Genomic DNA, 6,633 nt, shown 5'->3' with positions numbered 1-6,633 from the left:
AGGAGGGTTGGATTCGTTGCTATTGGTCTGAATCTTCCTGCAAAGAGGTGAGTGCATGACCATGGCTAATCTAACCTTTGATTTCCTTTTTCTTGCTTGTGTGTTATNTCTCTAATTAATGTTTCGAAGAAATCAAAGCACATATATTTGAAATGACCCAATCTTTGTCATCCGTTTAGAATAAACAAAAAACCCGACCCGATGAAATGTCAAATTATCCGTGTAACAACAAATTATGATAATTAGATTTATATTCATATTAGTTATCAAAGGTGATCGATTTTAAAATATATATCCATTTATAAAAATTCAAATCACATCATATGCTGAAAAAATCCATAATTTTATTAAATTTATGTTTTAAATAGTAATTTAAATTATTAAATATAAGATTAAATAAAAGTGAAAGGAGAATTATATATTAATCTAACATAGTGATTTAAATTAGGTAGATAGATTTTAGGAAATTTGAAAATAAGGAAATGATTGTGTTTGGTTGTAAGGATTTGTAACATCCGCGAACCAAAATATGGGTTTTTGGGATGGGTGTCGATCGACACCAAAGTGGTGTCGGTTGGCACCAATGTTGTCTGGTTCGACCAGTTCGATTCTATTATCGATTTGGACCGGTTTGGTTTAGGAAAAACCACTAAACCGAGATATTTAAGTGTTTTGTCGACCAGAAGGGTTTTGGGAAGTTCTCTTGTCGCTGTTTAACGCTTTTGAGAGAGAAAGAGGAAAAAGAGAGTTCTTGAGATATTTGGTGAGATTGGTGAGATTTTTGGCTATTCTTGAGAGTTTTGGAGCTAGGAAGGATCTAGAGGCTTGCTAGGAGGGTTGGATTCGTTGCTATTGGTCTGAATCTTCCTGCAAAGAGGTGAGTGCATGACCATGGCTAATCTAACCTTTGATTTCCTTTTTCTTGCTTGTGTGTTATTGTTTTGTGTGTTTTCTTGCTGGGGATTGGTTGCTACAGGTTTCTAAGGATGTTTCCGGCTTGGGTTTTGAGTATTGGACGAGTTGGTGGAGTTTGGGAGCGAGATTCGACTCTCGACTTCGCAGCGGATCGCAGTTGCAGGTGGAGTGTCGATCGACACCACTTGGTGTCGGTCGACACCAGCAAAATGGCATCGATCGACACTGTGGGGTAGTGTTGGTCGACACCTCCCTTCCAGCGTGACGATATTTGTTTTCCTGGTTTGTATGTTTTGTTTGTTGTTTGTTTGGAACATTTTAATCACNTATAAGATTAAATAAAAGTGAAAGGAGAATTATATATTAATCTAACATAGTGATTTAAATTAGGTAGATAGATTTTAGGAAATTTGAAAATAAGGAAATGATTGTGTTTGGTTGTAAGGATTTGTAACATCCGCGAACCAAAATATGGGTTTTTGGGATGGGTGTCGATCGACACCAAAGTGGTGTCGGTTGGCACCAATGTTGTCTGGTTCGACCAGTTCGATTCTATTATCGATTTGGACCGGTTTGGTTTAGGAAAAACCACTAAACCGAGATATTTAAGTGTTTTGTCGACCAGAAGGGTTTTGGGAAGTTCTCTTGTCGCTGTTTAACGCTTTTGAGAGAGAAAGAGGAAAAAGAGAGTTCTTGAGATATTTGGTGAGATTGGTGAGATTTTTGGCTATTCTTGAGAGTTTTGGAGCTAGGAAGGATCTAGAGGCTTGCTAGGAGGGTTGGATTCGTTGCTATTGGTCTGAATCTTCCTGCAAAGAGGTGAGTGCATGACCATGGCTAATCTAACCTTTGATTTCCTTTTTCTTGCTTGTGTGTTATTGTTTTGTGTGTTTTCTTGCTGGGGATTGGTTGCTACAGGTTTCTAAGGATGTTTCCGGCTTGGGTTTTGAGTATTGGACGAGTTGGTGGAGTTTGGGAGCGAGATTCGACTCTCGACTTCGCAGCGGATCGCAGTTGCAGGTGGAGTGTCGATCGACACCACTTGGTGTCGGTCGACACCAGCAAAATGGCATCGATCGACACTGTGGGGTAGTGTTGGTCGACACCTCCCTTCCAGCGTGACGATATTTGTTTTCCTGGTTTGTATGTTTTGTTTGTTGTTTGTTTGGAACATTTTAATCACTGTTGCTTGTGTGTATAGTCCAGTAGATGGGAGGATTGCCTCACTGAGTGTTTATCAAATACTCATGCATCTCAATATGTGTTTGTGGTGCAAGTAAAGGCAAAGTGTGATCATGGAATCAAGGCGATGAAGAGGAGGATGTTCTAGGAACTCGATTGGATGTTGTCTGGCGTTGCTAGGTTGCTAGATTTGGGTCATTAGAAACATTGCTAGGTTGCCGGTTTCATGTTTCCTGATGATTGATTATTGGATTGTTGTTATGGATTATTATTGGTTATTTTTTTATTGGATATTTATTGGTATNATTTAAGTGTTTTGTCGACCAGAAGGGTTTTGGGAAGTTCTCTTGTCGCTGTTTAACGCTTTTGAGAGAGAAAGAGGAAAAAGAGAGTTCTTGAGATATTTGGTGAGATTGGTGAGATTTTTGGCTATTCTTGAGAGTTTTGGAGCTAGGAAGGATCTAGAGGCTTGCTAGGAGGGTTGGATTCGTTGCTATTGGTCTGAATCTTCCTGCAAAGAGGTGAGTGCATGACCATGGCTAATCTAACCTTTGATTTCCTTTTTCTTGCTTGTGTGTTATTGTTTTGTGTGTTTTCTTGCTGGGGATTGGTTGCTACAGGTTTCTAAGGATGTTTCCGGCTTGGGTTTTGAGTATTGGACGAGTTGGTGGAGTTTGGGAGCGAGATTCGACTCTCGACTTCGCAGCGGATCGCAGTTGCAGGTGGAGTGTCGATCGACACCACTTGGTGTCGGTCGACACCAGCAAAATGGCATCGATCGACACTGTGGGGTAGTGTTGGTCGACACCTCCCTTCCAGCGTGACGATATTTGTTTTCCTGGTTTGTATGTTTTGTTTGTTGTTTGTTTGGAACATTTTAATCACTGTTGCTTGTGTGTATAGTCCAGTAGATGGGAGGATTGCCTCACTGAGTGTTTATCAAATACTCATGCATCTCAATATGTGTTTGTGGTGCAAGTAAAGGCAAAGTGTGATCATGGAATCAAGGCGATGAAGAGGAGGATGTTCTAGGAACTCGATTGGATGTTGTCTGGCGTTGCTAGGTTGCTAGATTTGGGTCATTAGAAACATTGTTAGGTTGCCGGTTTCATGTTTCCTGATGATTGATTATTGGATTGTTGTTATGGATTATTATTGGTTATTTTTTTATTGGATATTTATTGGTATTTGTTATTTCCGCTGTTGGTTGTGGTTGTGGATAGGTGGCTAGTGGGTATGAGAACACTAGTTGTAGTTATTTATTATTATTAATTATTTATTATTATTAATTATTTATTATTTAAAAAAAACGGGTCGGGTCGTTTCAGTTTGGTATCAGAGCCCTTACGGTTCTAGGTTTGGGTTCACTAGGTTTGAGTTCACTAGGTTTCTGTTGTGATGTTTGGGATTGCATGTCTTGATTGATTATGTGAGTTAGTCAATTATGTGTGGCATGGAGTCCTAGAACATCCTCTTCGAGCCTACAGTGTGATTCCACGGTGAGTTGTGTTTTTTGTGTGTTTTTGTATTATGTTAAGATTGCTTGTTAGGCTATGTTCTTGGAAGTGCAATGGCTCAAGGTGTTTGAGTTGTTGGTCGTGGACGGGGACGTGGTCGTGGTCATGGTCGGGCGGGTCCCGAGGCCAGCGAGTGTGTGGTCAGAGTTCCACGAGGAGGTACGTCAGAGGGTCGCAAGCGTATCAGGAGGGACCAGAGGGGGTTAGCCGGTGAGCATGCCGGGTGTGCTGGGAACCCAGGTGTTGGGTTGCAGCAGGTGGAGCCCAGGGTCGAGATGATCGCTTGGCGGATCTGTTGGTGTAGATGACCGATGCGAGATTCTTTGCGAGAGGTATCAAGCCTAGGAGAGGCGGATAGATGGTCATATGTAGTTGGAGCAGATATTTCTCTGTTTGGTGGGTAATCCAGTTGGATATTAGAAGTTGAGTGCGCAGGTGTAACATTGTAATGTTATACTCATACCACGGGAAGTACCTTTGGTCGAAAGATGTTTATAGTCTTTAAGGATTGTTGCTCCTGAGGGGATGGTGGTTTTCCCAGAATACCGATAGCTCGAGGGGCTGTGGGCTCCGAGAGTGGCAGAGGTGATGATGTTCTCCTGAGGGGATGATTAGTTCCTCAGATACCGAGATCTTGAGGATTATGGTCCTAGAGTGAGACGGTATAACTCAAAGACGGTGATCTGAGAGTGAGGTCGGTATGGCCCAAGGGTTGCGACCTAAGGGTGGAGGAGTTTGGAGCAAGCAATGCCTAGGACGTGAGTATAAACATAACGACTGAATGTAAACCTCGAGAGAGTGATGGTGGTTTAATCTCGGGTTTTGGATGTGTTGATCAGTGGGTCAGGGTTTTATGACCGGAGCGGTCATGAATGTGTGGCTATTGCTCTAGGATTGTGGGCCTGGTGGTGCTGGAGTCCCGGGAAGGGGAGTTGCAACAGGTATGAGCCGGGAAAGGCATGTTTGCCAGATACATAAGTTCATGAGAAGCCTTCATGGCAAGATTAAACTAATCGTTGCAACGATGTTGGATGAAGTTCATTGGAGATGGACAAGGTTTCTAGATTCATGGTTTTGGTAAGCTTGCTGGGGGAAATAAGTCAAGTGGGTTGAGTTGGTGGCCTGCAAAGCATTTGTTACGGTGAATCGGAATATGCGAACGTATGGTACTTGTTTGTTTAATTACGCTCGTATTGATGATTTGCTGTGGAGAATTGCTAAGCGGAAAGCTAATTTTGGATTAAGTCATCTTGAGGAAGTTTACCTTAGAGGCAAGTTACTAGAGGTTCTTGGACTGGCAAGAGGGGTTGATTTTCAGATGGTTGTGAGTTGATGTCAGCATACTTGGTTATTAGTCTAGTAGAGCTGAAGAAGTAACAAGAGGATTTGTTGAGCAGAGGATTCATTCGTCTTATCACTTCACCGTGGGAAGCATCGGTGTTGGTCATCAAGTAGAAGGACGAGGTATGGGTTTATGATTTTGTGGTGATGCCGTTTCGGGTTGACTAACGCACCAGCAATGTTTATGAGATTAATGAACAACATGTTTCAGGAGTTTTTGGACGTGTCTGTCATCATCATCATCAACGATATCCGGGTATTTTCTAAGAGTCCTGAAGAGCATGCAGTGCATTTGAGGGCAGTTCTGGAGAGACTGTGGGAGCAGAAGTTGTTTGCTAAGTTGAGCAAGTGCAGTTTTTGCCAGAGTGAGATGGGTTTTCTGGGTCATATTGTGTTTGCAGATGGGGTTTCTATAGATCCGGAGAAGATTCAGTCTATCAGAGTTTGGCCTAGACCGCAGAATGCCACAAAGATCAGGAGTTTTCTGGGTTTGGCAGGTTACTACAGGAGATTTGTGCAGGGGTTTGCGATCAGAGCACGTCCTATGACTAAGGTGATCGGGAAGGATGTTCCTTTTGTTTGGTCACAGGAGTGTGAGGAAGGCTTTGCAAGCCTGAAGGAGATGTTGACTACTGCACTAGTGTTGGCTTTGCCTGAGCAGGGAGAACCCTATGTGGTTTATACAGATGCATCTAGAGTTGGTTTGGGATGTGTGTTGATGCATCATGGGAAGGTGATTGCCTATGCTTCGCGGCAGTTGCGGAAGCATGAGGACAACTATCCTACTCATGACTTGGAGATGGGTGCTGTAGTTTTTGCCCTGAAGATTTGGAGATCTTATCTTTATGGTGCAAAGGTACAAGTGTTTACAGATCATAAGAGTCTGAAGTATATATTCACTCAGCCTGAGCTGAATTTGAGGTAGAGGCGGTGGATGGAGCTTGTGGCAGACTATGATTTGGAGATAGCTTACCACCCTGGTAAGGCTAACTCAGTTGCAGATGCTCTAAGCCGGAAGAGGGTAGTTTCGGCTCAGGAGCAGGAGATGGTGTCTCTGGTAGGATTGATCGGTGCGTTGAGTTTGTGTGTTGTGTGTCAAGAACCGTTGGGTTTGAAGGCGGTTGATAGAGTTGATCTTCTGAGCAGAGTGCGATTGGCTCAGGAGAAGAATTTGGGGCTAGTGAATGCCTCAAAGGATGTTGATTAAGAGTATCAGGTCTCAGATAATGGTACTATCTTTGTGCACGGTCGGATTTGTGTACCCAAGGATGAGGAGTTGAGGCAGAAGATCCTAAGAGAGGTTCATGGGAGCAAGTTTTCTATTCATCCAGGAGCGACTAAGATGTACCATGATCTCAAGAGCTACTATCATTGGGTCAGGATGAAGAAGGATGTAGCTAGTTGGGTCGCGAGGTGCGATATGTGCCAGCTAGTGAAGGCGGAGCATCAGGTTCCAGGAGGGTTACTGAAGAGTCTTCCCATTCCAGAGTGGAAGTGGGATATGATTACTATGGACTTCGTGGTAGGTTTGCCAGTGTCCATGACGTTTGATGCTATTTGGGTCATTGTGGACCGGTTGACTAAGTCGGCACATTTTCTGGCCATTAAGAAGACTGATGGAGCAGCGGTCTTGGCTAAGAAGTATGTGAAGGAGATAGTCAGGTTGCATGGGGTGCCA

Source organism: Camelina sativa, chromosome 19 (assembly GCF_000633955.1).
Source record: "Camelina sativa cultivar DH55 chromosome 19, Cs, whole genome shotgun sequence".
Classification (NCBI taxonomy): Eukaryota; Viridiplantae; Streptophyta; class Magnoliopsida; order Brassicales; family Brassicaceae; genus Camelina; species Camelina sativa.
This window is presented reverse-complemented; position numbering follows the sequence as displayed.